The following is a 23,912-nucleotide window of genomic DNA, read 5'->3' as shown; positions in this document are numbered from 1 at the left end:
ACATGTAATTTGTGGATGTGTGTAAACGTATCATTCTGTAGTGCATTTAGTTATTGTCCAGCAGGCACAAAACATCATAAGACGTTATTATTAGGTTAGATTTAGGTTGTGACGTCCAAAATTTAACGTCTAGCCAGCATTTAAGGACAACGTTATTTTGATGTCCAATAATGACGTCAAATGAGGTTGATATTTGGTCGATTTTAGGTTGTTAGAAAGTAGCCAAAATCCAACGTCGACCCAACATCTAAAACCAACATCATATTGACGTCAAATACTGACATTTATTCATCAGGTATGACAACCAAAATTCAACGTCTGATAAATGTCAATAGTGGTAATGTTCACACAACGTCAAGCTGTTACATCATTAGACATTGATATTTGGTTAGTTTTAGGTTGGACATTGACGTTGGCCTGACGTTGAGTTCTGACGTCAACTTGATTTTCATTTCCAAAAAACTGCAACGTCCCCATGACGTTAGGGGAACAACGTCAATCTGACGTCATGTTGACGTCTTGTGCCTGCTTGGTATTTAAGACCATTTCAGTCATCATACAGTAAACAGTCTCTGGGTCAATGCGTGTAAAGGCTTTGGACATCTTCTTGGACACTTTTAATGCTTCCAAACTATTTGCTGCAATTATAAATCGCCCATGTCTTGAGGTAGTTCATTATGATGCGATTTACCTTCTGTGTACGATTTGATTGACTCGTAGGACTGATTTTTCTAATCCCCATAGACAGGAAAAAATAAAGTAGTGACTGCAGGTTGAAGGAAAGTAGTGGAGTAAAAGTACAGGTACATCACTAAACATGTACTCAAGAGTAAGTAAAAGTGCACATTTTTAAAACCACTCAGTAAATTACAATTTCTTAGAAAAAGTACTCAATTACAAATTTGAGTATTTGAAATTAGTTACTTTACACCACTGGGTTTGAGTCCACACCTCCTTTTAAAAATCTGGTGTTTTTGTATGAATTAAATCACATGATCTTCTAGGAATTAGCCACTTACCTGACAAAATAAAATAGTTACATTTCCTTATGAGATTGGGCTGGTTTCAATATACATAATATATACATATTCACGTTTATTGATTGTTGTATAAATGTGCTTAACATATACAAGTGTAACATACCAGTTTTATTTTTTCAACACGTGAAAACATTTAAATGATATTTTACTGCACTCTACTTTAATCTATTTGGTAACTGTTTAATTAAAAATTATGGTTTCTCTAAATGAGCAAACCCTTCAAACCATTTCAGAGTAATTCGACTACATAAATATCATTCATGCGTAACTGAAAATGTCTCTCTTCCCTCATATAAGGTTGCATTCAAGTGCTTTTGCTATCGATTGGAATAAAAACCAGAGATCTGCACTTGTTTTAAGCTCATATTCATTAATTTTCCTTCAGCTTAGTCCCTTTATTCATCAGGGGTCACCAAAGCGGAATGAACCGCCAACTTATTCAGCATATGTTTTACACAGCGGATGCCCTTCCAGCTGCAACCCAGTACTGGGAATCATCCATACACACTCATTCACACACATACACCACAGCCAATTTAGTTAATTCAATCCACCTATAGCGCATGTTTTTGGACTGTGGGGGAAAGCCAAAGAAAACCTGCGCAAACGCGGGGAGAACATGCAAACTCCACACAGAAATGCCAACTAAAACAGCCGGAAACCGAACCAGCGACCTCCTTACTGTGAGGCGACAGTGCTAACCACTGAGCCACCGTGTCGCTCATATTTAATTATATCAAACATAAAATATGCTTCAATTAATTGTTGATAGAAATAAATATGCACTACTCCAACATTACAAGTCAGAAATCCATCTCACTCTTCACTCCAGGGTGTTTCATGTTTATCGCATAACTCACAATAATCAAGTACTAAATATCACTTCGATGGCCAATTTCCAAGAAGAAAACTCCTATTCATGATCATTTTGGCATATTAATACAGAATGAATCACACACAATTACATACAGAAGTCGGAAATTGTCATTTTATTGTGTTTGTGTACTATTATCTATGTATATTTTCTAATGTATGATTCTTTATACAATCACATCGCTAATGAGATGGAAATTAATAAGTAAACAAGACACACAAGACTGAGCAGGTGTGGAAGTCCAGTGTCTGAATGTGGAAGCATGTTGTTCTGCTGCTCATACGGAAAGCTTGACACATGCAATCGATTAACATACTTTATTAGGGAACGGCTTTGCAAAATCGATGACGCTATACATTTTGCAGCATTGTTGTATCTAGTTCTGTTGGCCTGGCATTGGTTCTGTTTTTTTGTGGTTCTGTAAGGAGGGGTTCTGTGGGTTTGAACTTTTTTCTTTGTGTTTGTGTAGATGTCTGTGAAAGGAATTAATAAGACAGTGAATGTGTGAGTGTGTGCTTGCTCTGTTCCGGCTTGTTGACATAATACATAATTCAATTGTAATGTACAGTCTATATGGACAAATATAGCTAGGAGCATGTTAGATGTCATATATTGTACATTTTCTTTCCTCAAATGGCCTACAGAGACTTTAACTGCACAGATTTTACAGATATTTTGGTAGTTTTAAATAATTCATTATACAACCCCAATTCTGTCTCATTTTGTAAACTGCAGTTAAGTCAAGAATTAGTGATAGCGATTCTCTTTAGCGTCTATTCAAAGGTGCAGGTGATCTGCCAAAATGTTAACCGGTTAGCATAATATCTTTGAAACACAATAACTCCCCTACTGTCCAAAGCCACGCCTCCTGAAATCATAAATGCGCACATTTTCAAGAGTTCACACTTAGCTGATAATCAATAAAGCGTATTTGGCATGCTGTCCCGAGAGAGAGCCCTGAGTTCGTAATATCCTAGAGCCCGGGGCTCCCTCCCGTTAGAAGGGTGAGAGCGGAGTTCGAGCTCAGGTAGGTCGAGGACTCCCCTGTTTGTCGCCGCGTAAGAAGTGTAAACTAGGGTTGTTTTCGGTGATAATTTGGTTTAGTCGATTGGCTATGGTTTATGTTTTTGGACGGTGGGAGGAAACCGGGGGGCCCGGGGGAAACCCACGCGAACACGGGGAGAACATGTAAACTCCGCACAGAAACACCAACCAGCCCGATAGGAGGTTGGACAAGCTGTGTTCTTGCTGTGAGGCAACAGTGCTAGCCACTGGGCCACCATGTCGCCCTATCGGAAAAAGGGGGAGGAAGTAGGGGTGGAAGGGGGGAAAGCTTCAAGACGAAGATAACTGGAGTGAAAAACTCTGGTTATTTATAATGCTTCCGTAATCATCTAATGGGTCAGATTACAGAGCTAATGAGGAGCCAGCCGTGTTGATCATAAGCACGTGATCCTCTCGAAATTAGTTTATAAATAAACCACACAAAGATTAAAGTAGACAACCCACCAGATCACGTCATTCGCCAGTTAGAAAACTTTACAGTACTTTAAAATACTACAATTCCCAACAAAAAACTGTATTATTTCTAGCATGTTTTCAGTTGTGTAGCAAGCAGATCTTGTCATAATGTGCAATATTTCATTCATGCAAGGATCACTGCTCTCTCTCTCACACGCTTTGTCCTAAAGTGACTACTGTATGCTTAGTGGTTGGCTGGTGGAGTGCAGGAATTACACTTATTACTAAGTAGGGCAGGACCATAATTTGATATTAATATATATCGCGATAGATTTTTTAAAATAACGGTGATATGATTTTTAAATCCATTTCCAGTATTTTGATGTAAATTTGCATATATATATATATATATATATATATATATATATATATGTATTTTATCATATATATAAAATCTTATACATTAACACTTGTCACTGAATGACGGTCAGTGCTCAGCTGTCAGAAAGAGCGTGATGTCACTTGCGTGATGATGTATATCACAGAAACGCTGCCAGCGCTCAGCAGTTAGTTAAGCTCCGTCGCAGAAATTTTTAGCTACAAAATCAGTGTCCTGAATACAGATGGGAATAAACAAGCTTCCAGAAGTAAAAATGCAGATGAAACAGTTGATAAGAGAGCGAAGGCTAATGCAGCGGTGTGGAAGTGGTTCGGCTTTTAAAGTTCCGATAAACTTGTAGTTTTGGTGCTCTGCAGCTTCAAATCAGCGGCAAATTAAGCAAACACAGATGGCTATGAGGCGCGTGTAGTATTTAAATCAAACTTCGCTCATCAACACATACATAACACGTGCATATACACCTATACTACTGAATGTTCAAAACTTGATGAAACTTGCGCATATACTGTACATATAACTTGATGCATGCAAACACCCGCATACACACGCACGTAGATATAAACTCGATCCTTGCATAAACACCCATATTAACACACACACGTACAACTTGATCCTTGCGTTAATACCTAAATTAAAATTCACATACACATAAACTCGCTGCATGCTGGCATATAGCACAACTTAAACATATTTATCAGGAATCTGGTTATTGCAAAGCTGATGAAATGTGATTAATAGGTTTTAAATTTGTTAAATAATGAAAAAGTGTTATATAAATAATATAAAACATTTGTCTATATAAATAGACTATATACAATATTTAAGAAATATTTTATGTTAAACCTTTTTTATTTAATTAGGTAATTATACACAAATATAAATAGACAGATAGAACCCTTAAAGGACGCTCAAGATGAAAAGCAAGCAAAACTATGAATAAACTCAAACAACTCTTTTCTATTGCAAATATTAATGTAGCCTATACTCTTTTTCATTTTTTTATTATTAGAATTATTATTCTTTTTTATGTTTTTTTACGATGTGGATGTTCTAATTGTAAGATTTTGGTATTATTTTGATTGTTAAATATTCAGCATATACAAAAAAAAAACTAACAAACTATCTCTCTCTCTCTCTCTGTATATATATATATATATATATATATATATATATATATATATATATATATATATATATATATATATAAGCTGAGTCTGAGAGTTTTATTTATTAGATTTCACATTTTATTTATTTTATTTCACATTCCTTGTTTGTAAAGGCTAAATACAAATAAAAAGTAAACATAAATTTTTTTGTACTGTTTTTATTTATTTTTTTAAAGTCGATATTATCGGAATTATATCGTATCGACCGAAATTAAGAAATATATCATGATATACATTTTTGCCATATCGGTCAGCCCTATTACTAAGCCATCTTACATGCTATTTTAGACAGAATATTCAGAGTAGCATGGTGAACAATATAGGGAGCGCTTCACAGGCTGTCATTGTTCAAAAATTAACCAATGTAAAAATAAAACGAACTTCCCCTCAGTAAAGCAGGCTAGGCGGAATAGCGCTATTTACTGATGTTTTGTTGTTAGACTAGATAAAAATCTACATCACCGATGTTGTAAAAGGACCTTATGACATTAAAAATATTCACATCAATCTGTCGGCGGAAGATTTCAGTTGCTGAACAACACTTCTGTGCATATAACCCATTCGTAACAACACAATCTACATAAGCTTTGCGTGACTACAATAGTTTTAAAACAGAATATTACCTGTCTATAAGAAATCCTTCAGCCATGGTGTCATCCTTCCTCCAGTGTGCAAAAGTAGCTCCAATATTGATTCCGGATTTTAAAAAGTTTTGATTCAGCATTTATTTTTACCGCTGTCACTCTCTCTCTCTCTCTCATGTGGCGTGAACATGCAAACAGCAGATCTGCGTGAACAATTTTTAAATAGTAAATATAAAAATATATATAAACACATTTAGATAATTTACTTTAATCATTACTATTGGAATGTGAAGAGACTTTCAACCAGCACAACAAAACATGTTTCTAAAGACAATCACCTACTGCACCCTTAATTGATTAAAATACAAAGAAAAAATGAAAGTGTTTTGCATGACAAACATTTGTTTTCATGGCTGCGACGCACTCCAAAAAAGCTGGGACAGATGCAAAAAAAAAGGAATATATCAGTTTTGTGCGGTGATGCAGCTTGCTTCACATCTCAGACAGTCAAGTATACAGTGATGTTTGCTGTGCTCACATGAGTCCACATTAGAAGTTTTTTTTTTTTTTGACAAAAATTCATTCTCAGTCTCAAAGACAAAAGCGTCCATTCAGACTTTCATGAGCAACACATGGAAAAGCAAACACCTGAACAGAGACGCAAGGTCCCATAATGCAAGTCAAAAGCGTAAATTACACTGTAAAAAAAGTTAGATACTTTACTTAAAGTGAGTAAACTTGTTGCCTTTATTCTAAAAAGTAGGTAAACCCATTGTAACTCGAAACCGTTAAGTTGACTGAACTTCAAGGGACGGTTCACCCAAAAATGAAAATTCTGTCAACATTTACTCATCCTTCTTTTGTTTAAAACCTGTTTGGCTTCTTCTATTGAACACAAAAGAAGATATAAATAAGCTGTAAACCTGTAAACACTGACTTCCAGAGTATTTGTTTTACCTCCTATGCAAGTCAATAATTAAACCTTTTCAGTTTTCTTCAAAATATCTTCTGTTTAAAAGAAAGAAAGAAAGAAACTCATAAAGGTTTGGAGCCACTTGAGGAAGAGTAGTCAGTAAATATGATTTGTGTGTGTGTGTGTGTGTGTGTGTGTGTGTGTGTGTGTGTGTGTGTGTGTGTGTGTGTCCTATTCCTATAATTCTTTATAATAATTTAATTATTAGTTAATTTATCTAATAATCAAGGCAACAGGTTTTCTCACTTTTTAAATCAACTAATTGCTTTAAAACCAACAGGTTTGTTCACTTTTTTAGCACATATTACAGTTTAACAGAATGAATCAAAAGCTACAGAAAACTGTTGATGAACTAATATTTGTAAAGTGTAAGGCCAATATTTCACAATTGTCTTATTGGTTTTATCAGTATTGTTTTGTTTGTCAAATACTTTGGATATGAAAAACAACACTACCAGTTTAGGACACTGTTTTTTTGCTTTTTTTATTAGTTGTCGGTTATTTTGATACATCAGCACATACAAATACAGTCTCGGTCATACAGTGGGTAAGAAAAAAGAAAAGGGGGGGCGATATACAAACAAGTAAACAGTAATTACAAGTTAAGGTTGCAAAATAGGCTCATTCTGAAAACATACCTTAGATACATTTCTGGAGGCCGTTATGTAGCCAGAGCAACATATGGCTGCATTTCATCTTTAAAACAAAGGCTATGTGGCGGTATGACGCTATTCCTTTTTGCGCTTACCAGCTGACTGCTTACCACAGTATAGACAGCTTTCCTGCTGTTACCAGTTTGACCAGTGGCTTGCAGCGTACATCGGCAGACTTGAGACAGGGTTCGAGTCCAACAAAGGACAGTTCCAGAAAGTAGGTAAAACAAAAACGAAAGCCAAAAAATAAAATAAACAAGTATATAGCAGGGTGAGAATGTGGTGAAATATGAAAACGTGGTAAAAATCAGGGGGCTTTTCTTTTTCTGCATTGCTTTTCAAAACACTGTCGGTTGGGTTTAGAGAAGTGGGTGGGTGCTGGTCAATCTGTGTTTTTTAAAAACACTATCGGTTGAGTTTAGGGAAGGTGGTGGGTGGGGGGATCGGTCGGTTGGTCAGTCAGTCATTCAGTCGACAGCAGCTTCTGGAGGATTTATGCGAGAAGAGCAGGCGCGAATGGCACTCGTGAGAGAAATTTGAGATCTCAAAACGCGTACACAGTGGCCTCTGCTGGATTTGGGAAAACTAAAACTGCCAAAAAACATAGCTTCTGGGACATATTTGGCGCTCCCCAGAAATGTATACAGGGCTACGTTTTCAGAATGAGCCTGGTTTGTGTTTCTGTTTTAGTGTGTCAGTGTAATCTACTAATTGTATGGCTATTCTCCGCATTCAAAGTAAATCTAATGCAATGTGAGATCAGATCAACAGATCTAAAAGTAATGAAACTTCTAATTTCTGTTCATTTTGAGACAGATTTTTTGAGTGTTTGTACAGGCCTTTGAAATCAAACACACATTACACTGCCACACACTAGCTCAGACTTGTTTAGAGGGGAGTTCTTTAGTGCTTTTCCTAGAAACTGATTTTTGTTTTGGCGGTAAATTGGGCTGTTCCTAGAAGCAGATTTGCGCAAGCATACTGTACATACCTAAAGCTTGAGAAATTCTCTTGTTCTGTTATTATTCTAGACTTCTCTAGAACACCCATCCACTGTAATAAACCTAGTTCAGACTCGCCATCACACAACACACACAGAACCTGTTGTGTTGTTTTAAGAGGCAGAAATCCCATGCTTTTGTGATCAGAGGGCCCAGATCTGCAGCGGCAGAGGATTTGATGTCTGTTTGAGAGTTAGAGGATTGAGTAACATGTCTAGGAGAGCTAATGAAATTCTAACTATTCTCTCGTCATTATGAAAATGCATCACACCTGTCCTGATCAAACTGACGGGTAAACATCTCTGCATCAGTGGTGTAGTCGGTGCTATACGCACGTATACTCAGTATGCTTACTTTTTTCCACTAGCTGTTTGGGTATTATGACTTCTGAGGATCAATAATTGCGTATAACCTTGGTATACTCACTTGTTTTGCTGATTAGACTTCCCTAATTTACATGTATTCGCATCCCCACTGTATACCAAATGTTTTTTTTAACTCTCATCTTAATTTGTTGAAATTGGTGCACTTTTGTTTATATTTTGCGCCATTCCCTGCCCCCTGACGACCACAGCAGCTGTGAGAAAATTGAGTGAGTTTTTCGAAGTCAACTGAATGATGTTTCGCTGAAACGTTCAGGTAAAATTATAAAACAGCATGGGCGGGTCGGGTGGGTAATAGTAAACCACCTTTTTTTAGGACTACACCACTGCTCTGCACCACTTTTTAGTTTAGCCTTTAGTTTAGCCAATGTTTCAAGTGGCCGCTAGCTTCCACACAATTTTATGCGGTTGACCTTTTTCATTCAGTAGTTGAAAAATGTATTACCATTTTCTCTCACTAAATACAATTTTTTTTACTTATCCGTAGCTCCTTCATTAACGACAGTCAAATTCACTCGATTCATACAAGCTCATGAAATTGCATAATAAAAAATAATTACTTACTCCCAGGCCTATGCATTTATTTCGGAGTTTCTATTTAGCCGCACGATGTTGGTGTTTCGTGACATCTAATTTTTACGAAGTGGGTCGTTAGCCCAACGCTCAACCTGGAGGACCAGGACATACAGTACATACTCTAATACACTACGAACACTTTAGCTTACCTAATTCACCTATAGCACGTGTTTGGACTTGTGGGGGAAACCGGTGCACCCAGAGGAAACCCACGCCAACACGGGGAGAACATGCAAACTCTACACAGAAATGCCAACTGACCAAGCCGGGACTTGAACCAGTGACCTTCTTACTATAAGGCGACAGTGCTACCCACTGCGCCACCATGCCGCCCATAATAAACATAATTTAAAATTATATTTAAAAGAAGTTACAAGTACAAGCAAATAGAATGTCACACTGTATGGCAATGTTTTGCAGTAACACTACCATAAATATTCATAACTATTTGTATTTTGCAACCAACAAATTTTCTATATGCAAAGCAGATTTTAATTTAAATAGATATCTATTTTAGGCTTTAAAGTCATTTTTAAAACTTAAAGCCCAAAATAAATGAATATTGGATGTGCAGGCCAGGGTGGGCAATGCCAATAGTATAATTCGAAACCATAAATTTTATTAACTTTACAGGACATTTCTGGTCCACTATTGCTGTTTTGTTGTCAAGAACTGGCAAATTTCTATAGATTGAACATAATCATGATTTCCTGTGTAAACTCACAGAAATATCAGCAATAATTTAGTATTGCCGGCAGCTAGCCCTCCGCAACTCTCACATGGTCACCCCTTGAAGCTAAGAAGGGCTGTGCCTGGTCAGTATCTGGATGGGAGACCACATGGGAAAGCTAGGTTTCTGTCGGAAGTGGTGTTAGTGAGCCCAGTAGGGGCACTCAACCTGTGGTCTGTGTGGGTCCTAACACCACAGTATATTGATGGGGACTCTATACAGCTCAGTGAGCGTCGTCTAGGTCAAGGTCTTACTCTCTTTGCTAAAAATCCCAGAATGTCCTTTGGGGAAAAAAAAAAATCTCCTCTCCACCAATCAGCTGGTGTGCGGTCTGGCACAATATAGCTGCCATTGAGTCATCCAGGTGGATGCTGCACACTGGTGATGAATGAGGAGATTCCCCCTCAAAAATGTGTAAAGCGTTTTGAGTGTCCAGAAAAGCGCTATATAAATATAAGAACTTATTATTATAAAAAAATGTAAATAGAAGCATTATAACCATGTGAAAAGTTTGCATTAGAAAAGCTTTCTTTCTATGCTGAAAATACCTTTTTTTTATTTAAATAATGCAATAAATGAATGTGTATGCTTGGTTTGATGTTTGATGCTATTCAAACTCTGTCATTATCAACCATTATCTCAGGAAAGCTATAGTCATATCAAAAACCACATCATAAAACAGCATTATAAAAACATATTATATACAATTATAATATGGAAATTTTCAAGCACAGCACATTGTAAAATATTTTTATAAGAAACTTAATTGAGTAATGAAGTTTGCCTGCGCATTCGCGTTTTAAAAAGTTATTTTGGTATGTTAATCTTATCAATAATATTATTCAGAAGGTCATGATTTGTTCTCATTAAATAATTGCTTTGTATAGTTTTATATTTTACATTCTTCGGGTGATACAAAACACAAATGCTTTGGCACAATGCCTTCCTCAGTGTGTGACACAATACTCTCACTCCACCCTTTTGTCCCACAGTCAATCACATTGCGTCATTAGTTAGACGGCCACTCGATAATTAAAAACATCTGATTTTCATTTCAATATATCATAATTAACTACACAAGAAATATTTACCTTCACCTTCAAAAACATTAGGAAAAAAAGCATATCAATTATCATCATTCACTTATTCATGTCTACATCAATGCAATGAAATCCCGACAGTCCAGAGCATTAAAAAATACATTTTCATCTCATTATTTGTATCATTACATCTTCAAAATCCATGATCCACAATATGATAATTGAATGATGATAATTGATATGCTATTTTCCTGTGAAATAATGTTTTTGAAGGTGAAGGTAAATATTCCTTGTGTAGTTAATTATGATATATTGAAATGAAAATGAGATGTTTTTAATTATCGAGTGGCCGTCTAACTAATGACGCAGTGTGACTGACTGTGGGACAAAAGGGTGGAGTGAGAGGATTGTATCACACTGAGGAAGGCATTGTGCCGAAACGTTTTGTATCACCTGAAGAATGTAAAATAATAAAAAAACCAAAGAAATTTTCTTATGAATAACAGAATTAATACCTTTAGAGCAGGGTATGCAATGATAATAAACTTAACCATGTAAAATAACTGTAAAATAAAGCAACTTACACTTTAAATTAACAAATTTATTCTTGTAATTAAAACAATATTATAATAAGAGCACGATAGAGCTTTTTTGACAAGCAAATTATACTCGCTGAATGCTCTAGACATGGACAAGCAATGCAATGCTCCATAAAAACAAGGTGTTTGTTTGATTGTATGCTTTTGATGTTCTGTCATGTGATTTCTCAGGAAAGCTAAAACCTATACCAAGAATCCCACTGACCCGCATGACAATGTACCCTGCAACCACCATCGCCTCTCTGAGATCTGCGAGCATCTACTGTGTGTTATATTGTATGCAAATTGCTCCTCTACAAAGATCTATTGAATTATTCTTGGCCCTGCAGTCAATGTGCCATTCAGAAACATGATTCCAGACACAATCATGCACATTTGTCTGCCCTCAAACCGCATTTCAGCAGCCTGTTTGTTGAGCAAGCAGAAAGCTCAGTAACAGGACAGCATGTTCTCCACATCACTCGGTAATTGCCCTAATGGAAGCAAGATGGCCAATAAAACAGCCTGTGTGAGAGAGAGAGAGAGAGTGTGTGTGTGTGTGTGTGTGTGTGTGTGTGTGTGTGTGTGTGTGTGTGTGTGTGTGTGTGCGTGTGTGTGTGTGTGTGTGTGTGAGTGAGTGAGTGAGTGTGTGTGTGTGTGTAAAAGACATTCAATGACTCATAAAGGGTGTATATCCTCACTATTATCCATAAGACACACACTCTTGCCTAACTGCCTGACAGAGATTTATGCAATATTTATATTTATAAATCAGCTACTGACAGCATGGAGACCCACCCTGTTAATATACATACAGTATCTCTCTCTCTGTTACACAAACACACACACACATAGAATTTCATGCGGGATAAAGGTAAAAAATGACTGGTATTTCTGTACATGTGAGGAAATATGTGTGCACAAACACACACACTTGTACAGCAGTCTTTATTGAGACTATGGTATTTATGCGCTGTGCAAACTGTATATTCTATCCCCTGCCCCAACTAAATATTCTGCTGTTTTACATTTCCAAAATACTTCAAGCTGTGTTATTCATGAGTCATTTTCTTCACAAGGATCAAAAAAAGTCCCCACAAGGTCAGAACTGGAATTGCCATGTCCCCACAATGTGATGAATACAAGATACACACACCCGAGTAATCCCTAAAATGAGCAACTGAAGCATCTCAGTTCCTAACTTTCATATTTCATCACTCCCAATCTGATAATAAATGTCTGTTTGATGAAAAGAGGCTTTAAGGTCTCAAAACTCAGGGCTTGTGGTGGTACCTAGAATAGCAAAGTCTAGTAAAGGAGGTCAGTCCTTCTCATTTAAGGCTCCTAAACTCTGAAATAGCCTCCCTGATAATGTCCGAGGCTCAGACACACTCTCGCAGTTCAAAACTAGATTAAAGACCTATCTGTTCAGTAAAGCATACACTCAGTGTTAGCGGTATGATACATGAATGTGCCCCACGCAGATTTTTTTTTACATCTTGTTTGTATACACTATGATCAGCAGCTACGCTAATTATTCTCTTTATTCTCTATTTCCACCTGGGTATACTCATGCCAACACCCCCAGACTATGCAGCACCACTGATTTGATCCAAGACTAGTGACGAGACTATCCCAAGGTTTCCATAATCCTGGATGCTCCAGGGACAGACGAGTCTTCTCTGAGGTCCAGCATTCTCCAGCCTCTGGCGCCTTGACAGCAGCTCTGCACAAGACGTTTGGCCATAGGAGAAATGGTCGTGCCCAACTAAGCCTGGTTTCTCTCAAGGTTTTTAAATTCTTCACTTTCGCCAATTGGTGAAGTTTTTTTCCTGGCCGCTGTCACCACTGGTTTGCATGGTTTGGGATCTGTAGAGCTGCGCATCGATGGATTTGCTCTTTAGTGTTTGGACTCTCAGTAGTGATTTTTAAACCACACTGAACTGAGCTAAACTGAACTGAAAAACTCTGAACTACACTGTTTCAATTTACTATGATCTTCTATGTGAAGCTGCTTTGACACAATCTACATTGTAAAAGCGCTATACCAATAAAGGTGAATTGAATTGAATTGAATGTAGAATTTCCCAGTCATTATTGTCACTGCTGGCGGATCAAAGATCTGCAGGATTTAAATGAATCTCCTTGCATGTCACACAGACTTCTTTTTTTTATTTATTTTTGTCATTATTATTATTATAACATTTTAACAGTACAAAAATATACATGCCAGGAGGTATGTATAAATCAAATACCAATATACAGAATATACATATGTAAAAATCTAATTCACACATTTTTAAAGTGCGTAGGGCTTTCTGATTTAGAGTCTCTGATGCTACTAATATATGAGCTTAATTCAGTCATCAATACCTTAAAATTCGGTTTCTTATTAGTAAATTTACATTTATTACTGTAAAATTTTGTTAGCAAAAAAATTAATTAATTAAATAAAAACAATTTTCCTTTTGACTAGGGTCATAGTCAGGCTCGTAGCCAGACCTACCCCCTTTCTGACAAAGTCCAGAATTTGGCCCCTATATTTGTTCCATTTTTGACAGCATGCTATCATAAATTGTGAAAATAACCAATAGAAGAAAGATATAAGAAGAATAACCAATAAAAGACGGCTTTTTAATGTTTAAATAGACAAATTCTGACTGAGAAAATGAGCTGGCCAGTTTGTTATTTGCCTATACACTCTGCTGCTGTCACTGGGGCAGTACCTTTTCAAAAGGTACACATTTGTATCTGAAGAGTCCACATTGGTACCTCAAAGGTACATTTTAGGTGTATTTGGTTACAGATATGTACCTTTGAGGTACCACTAAGGACTCTATAGGTACAAATATGTACCTTTTGAAAAGGTACTGCCCCAGTGACAGCTCTCGTAACTTTATTTCTGTGAGTGTAGGCTAGAGTGTTTAATTTAAAACAGATTCACAATTACTATACTTTTTTATGATGAATGATCTTAAATTAGGATTTTTTTATATTTCAAAAATTTTAATATATAAAACTGTCATAATAATAATAACTTAGTTTAAATCCACATTTGTAAAAAAAAAAAAAAAACATACATTTTTGTAAACAAAAAATAATATAAAATGCACTTTTACAAAAATGTAGGAAGCATTTTTGTTGCATTAAAAAGTGTGGTAATGATAACCATCCGAAAAGCTAATCCAGCACAAATTAGTGCTTAAAATGTCACTAAAATGCAGTATTTGAACCTCAAATAACTGCAAAAAGGTCTACCACCCTTTTAAATAGGCTGCTACGGGCCTGTCAGTAAAGCCAAAAAGTAAATTTTCCCACAACAATAAAAGAGGTTTAGAACACTGTAAATGGTTATTATTAAATTTTTACACCTCACCCCATAAGTTGACTGAGTATGCACAATGCCAAAATAAGTGTAAAGCAGTCTCCTCATATTCATTACAAAAAATACAATTTCCCACTTTTAAATTGGCACATAGACTTCATATATAATATAAGAGAAAAATACATCTTAAAAATCATTAGTTTTATATCTAGGATTTTATCTATGGGTTTTCTGTGTTTGAGTATCACTGTTTTATACTGTTCTAAAAACTATACATTTTTCATTTTGTTCTATATTAAATCTGACGTTTCTAGATGCCTTTTTAGGAGATAGTGATCTGGCGCTCTCTAGTGGACAAATTTCGTCAAAGCTTCAACTTTTTATAAAAGAAACATTACTTCATCCATCATCACCCTCAGACTGTTGCAAATGTGTATGTCTGTATGAGTTTCCTTCTTTATGCAAACATGTCAATGACCTGCCACCAATTTGAGTTTAAGACCCCTTGCCTTATTATGAATAAGTTTCATTGGAGCATATGTGAAAATGCGAAGTATTTTTTTATAGATATTTTTAATCAAAAAGGAAAATATTGGAATTTATAAACAAAATATAGCAAATTATGATATTTTGTAGATATGATCTCGTTCAGCACTTTAGGCATATACAACCAATTTCTGTCAAAGGATTAATAATCAATTCAATGAAAGTGAACACAAAGTGAAACTGAGCAAAGAATGTTCAGGAATGTACATGAGGACGAGGACGGCGACCACTCTGCAATTTATCTAATGAGGTTCAACAATTCCACAAGATTCCCCGAGGGAATATGAAAAACCCAGTGGAAAAGGACAGACCAAATGGTCTATTCTGTTGTGTATATTTATTTGGGAATTTGAGGGATTATTTATTTTGGTTTGTTCGGGTCTTCCTGCGAGCTGTGTTTCCTGAGGTGTTCACTCTGAGTCACTAACTTATTTCTAGTCCAAACAGATAAGTCAATTGGAAAACGTCCAGAGAGCATGACTATGTACAAGAAAATGTGGCCCAATGTAAAGAGGACATGAACTGAGAAATCTAAATTAGTTTGGTCCTTTGACTTGTAATAGTTATTGTACTGCAAGTTTCAGATACAACAATAAATTGTTATAATATATTTTGTCTAACGATTAATGCATGGCTTTGAATTATTGAATTGAATTATTGTTTTATAGATATGCCTACTTCTTTTCTGTTTTTTGCATGACAACTTTGATGCGACTGATGTTTGCTCTCTCATTTAATAATAGCTTGAGAGATAAACATTTAATATGGCTTAATGTGAGCATCCCTAACATGGAGCGCAGGGACGCCTGCTCACATATGGGTGTTAGCACAAGAGTTCTGGATTTCATCATGCAAGGGTCAACTTGTAACAAGTGTGTGACAGGGCTCAAGATTAAACTATGTAACACAGCCTTTGACAATTTGTGACTAGTACTTAGACTCTGTTATACTCTTGCGAATCTATCCTGAGAGTCTATTTTGGTATATGTTTCAATTAAAAGATGATGCAAATGATTACTTGACATGTTTTCTCAATCTATTGCTTTTCGATAACAGTACCTGCTAAATGACTAACTACTTTTATTACAGTGCAGTTCTCATTGGCTGAAACCGAGCATGTCAAATCATAGTTTGTAAAATGCCATCTCACATTACTTTGTAAAAGGGCTGTAGAGCATTAGTCCACAATACACTGGCTGAAGCAGACTGCTGAAGGGTTCAAAACCCTACAAAGGTACTATGATGTGAAGGAGAAAAAGGTAGGCCACATTGTTTACATCATTTATGTACGATAATGTTCATTGCTATTGTTCAATGAACAATAGCAACAATAATGTTCAATTTAGAAAGTAATTTAACAATGATGATGTAATTATTATATTATATTTATTTTGTACAAAATTTTATGTTTGTGTCTGCCTCTGCTTTACAAACGGACACGTCAATGTCTCAAAGTGCAAACAGACTACCAATTTTTTGAACCAGTAAATTTCCCTTAACCCTGCAAGAATTCCTGTCAAACTGATTTAACAATTACTCACGTGTACATATAACCATGTCTTACTTATACTGTACATGCTATAATATGTAAGTCTTCTCTCTCCCTCTAATTTCATTACATGTCAGGAAACACTAGAAATGCCATTTTGGTTCTGGAATAGACATAAAAGAGCCAGAAGGGAGGCCGAGCGTAAACTAAGAAAAGCAGAAGAAGCAAGAATGCAAGCTGAAGAAAAACTAAAAGCTGCTGAAGCACAACAGCATGCGATACAAGCACAGCAACTTGTGATGCAAGCTCAAATGGCTAGATTAAGAGAACAACAACGGCTAGTGGAGGAAAAACAAAGAATTGAAAGAATGAGGCAAGAAGAAAAGAAGAAAATGGACATGGAGAACAGAGCCAAAGAAGAAGAAGAAAAGAAAAGAATTCACCAACACCTTAAGAAATGATATATCACTATAAATCATTGCAATGTGCTCTTGTTATTTTATCTAATCAAAATAAGTACACCAGTTTCAACTTCATTTTTAAGTTACATAAGATCTGAATTGATTTTTCAACTGACTTCAGTTAAATGCATTTAACTCAATAACAACTGATTCAAATGAACAATACTTTTTGTTACAAGAAAACAACAACTACTGATTCCCATTTCTTTAATATTCGAATTTCTCTCTTGAATTACAATCTATATTAAAGTTTAAACATTGTTATTTCAAATGTATAGAAAATGTATATGTCAACATAAGAAAAAAGCAATTGATGCCACTAAATAAAAAAACAATTGTTTTCTATCTTTTAATACCTACAAATTACCTAGACTAAATTAAACAATCTGATCTGGAACAACTTATGATATTGTACATGAATTACTATAACGCATGGACACAGAAAAATAATGTATAGAAAAAATACAATAATATACCTCATGCTAATCTACTCTGGAAAGTCACCTTGACACATGAAAACAATTACCTATTGTTTTCATTATATTGTATTAATAAAGCATTGTTGTTTTATAATGCACTCTGCTTTTATACACCGTCAATGATTCACTGACAATAAAACCGGTTTTATTTTAACCTTTCCTGTTTCAATTTAAATTTATTCACTGTTGCAAGCAAAAACTTCACAAAGCATGAACAGAAACTTTTTAAAAAATTATAGTTTTGTAAACTGTTGTGTGTTTGGGTTATAAAAACAGCCTCCCCTAAATGCACTGCAAATCACTTCGGATGACATCAAGGTAAGATTTAGGCTAAATAAAATATATACTTGCACATATACATGGCACAAGCCACTATATACGGGGTAGCAACTCAGCATATTTAGGCATGTTCAAAATGTTCAGAAGGGGGAAGATATTTGATTTAAATTAAGGTGGTTTTTTGATTCCACAAGTGACAATTGTGACCATGTAATTTTTCTTATTTTTGTAAGTGTTGATGCTGGCTTTGGAAAAATAAATTCTACTTTTAAATGAAATATATATGTTATGGGGAAGTTTATAGGTGGAGGTGAAGGACTGGCATGACAAGTTTAGTCTTGTATAAATCCTGAGGTTTCACCTGCCCTGATTGGGATGAAAGTGTCACTAGCCATTCATAGAGACAAAGTAATATTAACATTGTTTGTGAAATAACTTAAATATTTTCATTATAACTGAAAACAACTGATTTTCACACATGAACATTACAGGAAATGGTTTGAATCTATAAAATATCAGCCACAGCCTGCAGAAGAGCATCTCTGAACATACAGTGCATCTGGAAAATATTCATAGCGCTTCACTTTTTCCACATTGTTTATGTTACAGCCTTATTCCCAAAATAGATTAAATTCATTTATTAATTCTACACACAATACCCCATAATGACAACGCGAAAAAAGATTTTTTGAAATTGTTGCAAATTTATTTAAAAAAAAAACCCTGAACAATCACATGTACAAAAGTATTCACAGCTTTTGCTCAATACTTTGTTGATGCACCTTTGGCAGTGATTACAGCCTCAAGTCTTTTTAAATATGATGCCACAAGCTTGGCACACCTGTCATTGTGAATATTTGCCCATTCCTCTTTGCAGAACCTCTCAAGCTCTATCAGGTTGGAAGGGAAGCAACGGTGTACAGCCATTTACAGATCTCTCCAGAGATGTTCAATAAGATTTAGGTCTGGGCTCTGGCTGGGCCACTCAAGGACAATCACAGAGTTGTTGTGAAGCCACTCCATTGATAGTTTGGCGGTGTGCTTTGGGTCATTGTCTTGCTGGAAGATGAAGCGTCGCCCCAGTCTGAGGTTAAGAGCACTCTGAAGCAGGTTTTCATTCAGGATGTCTCATTACATAGCTGCACTCACCTTTCCCTCTATCCTGACTAGTATTCCAGTTCCTGCAAAACATCCCCACAGCAAGATGCTGCCACCACCATGCTTTACTGTAGGGATGGTAATAGCCTGGTGATGAGCAGTGCCTGGTTTTCTGGTACCAAAAAAATTAGGAAAAAGTGAAGTGCTATGAATACTTTCCGGATTCACTGTACATATCTACGGAGACCCGGAAGGGACATAATGTTGGGGAAAAAAATTGGTGGAAGAAAAAAAAACCCATATTTAAATTTTTTTTTGCATTCCCTCGCAAAGATGTTTTGCGTTATCTCGCAAAACTGTTTCTTCACAAACACTTCCTGTTCACTTCACCCTGTTCACCCTCACGTTTTACCGAAATTCTCCCGTATTTTACCATTCTATCCCACTATCATCCTATTATTAAGTATTTTCCCATATTTCTGATATTTTTTAATATTAAAAGCACGCTGAAATTAATAAAATGTCTGCATTCACTTTCTTTACATTAATGTTGTGCGTCGATCGTCGCCTGTCATATGCTACCTTTGAACCAGTGAATTCCTGTATAAACGCTGACTGACAGACGCGCTCCGTACAATAAACTGATCCCAGATCAGCTTCTGTACATGGCAATTCGTAACTTTTTGATTTGGTGGCTAATTCATACGAATTCGTATGATCTAATTCGTACAATTTAGTACGATTTGCTCATCCCCCAATGACGGTTGGGTTTAGGGGTGGGGATAGGTGCCACGCCTCCTTTTTAAAATCATACAATTTTGTACGACTGAACTCGTACGAATTTGTACAAATTAGCCACCAAACGGACAATACGTAAAATACTTACGTTTTTCTCATGAGATCAGGCTGAAAAATTCACACAAGTTCAGAAACACTGAAAAACAGAAGACCAGAAGAAGCATATCTGATCTAATGAGTTACGATCCATCCCATTTGTGAACCAAGTATGCTTGTCTTGTGATGGCTACTTCCATCAGGATAACAGGTCACATCACAAAGCTCAGATCACCTCAAACATGACAGTGTGTACACTATACTCAAATGTCATCCTCAGTCTCGAGATCTCAATCCATTACAGCTTGACAGAAGATTAACATAATAGATGTGTGATAGAAAACTGTGAAGATTTTTTTTTTTTTTGGCAAGACTGTAAAATTCCGGTATCCCAATAGGGTGCCAACACATTGTCAAAGATTTAAACATTTGAAACATGCAGAAAGACTCTTTGTGAGGCTATACAACTGATGCATTGTGTAACATTATAAAATGATATGGTCAGAAGACTTCAATGTATAACTAAAAAGTAAAAGAAAATCATTTATTTTTCACTGAGCACATAATTGAAATAAAACAATTACTCACAAGTTAATATGTATCTGCAAGCTTTGTTTATAGGCATTTCGTCGAACTGATCCTTTCAAAATAGAGGGATTTCACTTCGGATGACTTCAGCCCCACTTTAAACAAACATTAAAACTTGTTTTATAACTTTCCTTTATAATTGCAGAAACTGAGCAAAGTCTAAAGTTCTATAAAACTATAAAAATATATTATATATAGTATGTTGTGTAAATCATATAAATGTATTTTTTATTATAGTCATGCAAAGAAATACAGGGTACTTTGGAAGCTTCGCAAAAACCATCCATTTTAAAAAGGATATTGTAATTATAATAATAAATATTATTATGATTATTTCTATTTATTTAATTATTTTTTGTTGTTGTCTGAGACTCGCTTTATTTACGGGTTTATATTTTTGAGACTGGTTTCCAGTCCAGTTATAGTGCAGAAGGAGTGGCCTTACCTCATTATATAAAACGGCAATGTCTTTTTGCCGATAAACAGTGTGTGAGCTCAAACTAAAACTAGCCAATGGTGATTTTGGAATATGGTAGTTTGGAAAACGGTATGTAGCTCACAGGTAAAACTGGATTATGAACTCTCAGAAAACAATTGTAAAAATACAGTAAAATGTACTGTGGTAACATGAAGAACATTTATATAAGTATTTTTTAAAGGTGATTTACTTGCATTATGTTTTAAAGTTACATGATTCTAAGTTTTAAATTTATAATAAATGTCTATATTTGTAGTAAAATGTATTTGTCTTATTCTGCGAGGACATCATCTTTTTTTTCCACAGATTTGTGACATAACAGAAGTGCAGGTGTCTAAGTGGATAATTTAAGAGACAGCATTAAGGTAACTTTTTGTTTTTCTGTTGATTTTAATTGTATTATTATTATTCAGATTTTTAAAACTCCATAAAATAAGTACTTTAATTTGAGCAAATGTATGTATTTATGGAAGAAAATAGCACCTGAGATGATCACTGTCAAAGAAGTTCATGCTGTTGTTCAGCCATAATGAGAAATACAAACAGTTTAGTTAGGACAAAAACTGCTTTAACATGGAAAATATTTATTTGTCTTGTGTAGTTAAGACACTGTGTAGGCTTGATATTGTGGCACGCTCACTCCTGTTGGTGTCACTCCTCGAGGAGTCGTCGAGAACAGGGATGGGTGAAAATTTGGTTTAATTTTGGAGTGCAAGTTTAACCACTGGGTTCAAATCTCACATATAGATGATTTTGAGGGACGTAAACAATAACAATGGTCCTAACATGTTTCCTGTTTTACATTTTTAATTTTCAATGCCATGACGCATTTGCTATTTACATGGAGGACTTTGTAAATGGAAAACTGAACACTTCACTAGCGAGAAAACGGTTAAACAGACCATCTTCAGCGCGAGAATGAGAGAATAAGCCTCCTTCAATCGGCCTTTAATTTCTCTTTTTCTCTTTCGTGGATAAGGTAACATTGTTGTACGCACTCTACTGAAGACATCCATTAGCCTACATTATTAATTTTGATTGTTAAGTGCAAAGATTTGTTTCAAAACTATTTCTAAATTCAGATATAATTTCCAGCAAACGAATAAATGAGCAATAATAACAAAGTGTTATATCCAAACACATGTCCTATGCTCCAAATGGTCCAACACCTGACAGGTGGAAAAACCAAGCTTGTTTTTAATAAAAACAAATATAAATATGCATATAATAATGAATACTAGTAATAATAATAACAACAACATTATACAAAAGCAAGTTGTCATGGAAAAAACCTGAAAAAAGCCCCCCGGAGATTAAGGCAGTGGTTTTTATATTTATGTAGAAAGTAATAATATTTGTACTATTTTAATCATTTAAATCATTTTCATTTGTAAAGATATTTGTGTATTGTTGTACATCCTGGTGTTTTAAGCAATGTGTAAGCGAGGCGCACAACTAACGCGCTCTGAGCTGGACTTTAGACCTGCTATCAGCTGGTCTATTGCAGTCTATTTTAGTTCCTTAAAATAACAATGTGGAACACTCATGAGTCCACAAAGTGGAGCAAATGGATTTGCTATTTAAACAACGTGGCGATAAACAGGAAAATTAGAGTTGTGCTGGTCTGAAAACAGCAACAAATCGCAGCAAACAAGTCTTGCGCCTTATTACGCCGGGTGTATGATAGGGCCCTTAATCATTAGTTTTGAAAATATGTTTTATTTTTAACTTGAGGTAATTTCTACTAATTTCTCAGATAAACAACTGATTTCTGTCCCCCCCAATAAATCCTAATGTTTCTGTGAAATTAAAATAAAGTTTAGTAAGTTTAGTATCAGTATGTATTTCTCAAGGACGTCTACAATCTAGTGTGCTCCAAAATCACATCAAACCTACTGACTAATCAAATGCTCTATTTGATAATTCCCATCTTCTTTAAGACGCGTCCAATTTACTTTTATTTGTTGTGCTCAAGATCAACCACTCTTACTGCCAGAGCTGTGTTAAAAATAAAACTTTTTATTGCTTTTTTTTAAGGGGAGGTGCTACACTGTACCACCGTCTTCATGATTTAGTTGAAATTAGTCACACATATAATTATAGTTATTGTTACATATAGTAACAGTTAATGTTAAAGAGTTCAGTAATTTTAGACCAAACAATCCATGTCAACCTACAGTATGTCTTCATACTGGAAAAATGTTTTAATGAAATTAGTTTTTTTATAGTATTAATTTGGATTTTAGAATGCTCTCAGATTTTATAATGTGGGTTAAACCCAGACTTTTACAAACCCTGACACATATTTACTGACAAATAGCTCATTAAGTTATGTGTTTTATGATGTTTGTCATCCAATATCAGGACACAGAACACAGCCAACTTCTTCAGCCAAAAGATGTCCGACTCTACGACAATTGAACTGGCTTGTCTTGGCCGACCATTTCAATTAGGAATGCTATATGATTGCCACAGGGATGCTCTCATTCCAGGTATTAAAAGCAGAACTGTATGTGTGTAATTTGCATGTATATCCATGTATCATTTTTCCATATGTGACATAAGAGGTGAAACACTTCGTTGATGTACTACAATGAAAAATACTCACCTATAGCTTTGGTGGCCTACACAAGTAGGTTAATTTACCTAACAACAAAATTTAGATTTTTGGTGAACTTTCACTTTTAAGTCAATGTTTACTAGGATGTTGATTAGAAACAGTAAAAAATGGGGGCATTAATAAAGTATTAATAAATTAGTAGGTTATCTGACACAAAAGTCAACAATATTTTTTTAATGATTAAAAAACACCCCTTGAAATAAATCTAACGTGACAAATATTGCAGTTTATGTGAAAAGTATTTAATATTTTAATG

The 23,912-nt window shown here is 35.4% G+C and overlaps 1 long non-coding RNA gene across 1 annotated transcript; it reads left to right on the top strand.

Annotated features, from left to right (window-relative positions):
- Nucleotides 1-16,499: 16,499 nt before the first annotated feature.
- On the top strand, nucleotides 16,500-17,913 carry LOC130237151 (uncharacterized). Its single transcript, XR_008838521.1, has 2 exons — nucleotides 16,500-16,589; nucleotides 16,957-17,913. It is a non-coding gene; the product is annotated as an uncharacterized LOC130237151 (long non-coding RNA).
- Nucleotides 17,914-23,912: the final 5,999 nt, after the last annotated feature.

This window comes from Danio aesculapii, chromosome 2 (genome assembly GCF_903798145.1).
Source record: "Danio aesculapii chromosome 2, fDanAes4.1, whole genome shotgun sequence".
Classification (NCBI taxonomy): Eukaryota; Metazoa; Chordata; class Actinopteri; order Cypriniformes; family Danionidae; genus Danio; species Danio aesculapii.
This window is presented reverse-complemented; position numbering and strand designations above follow the sequence as displayed.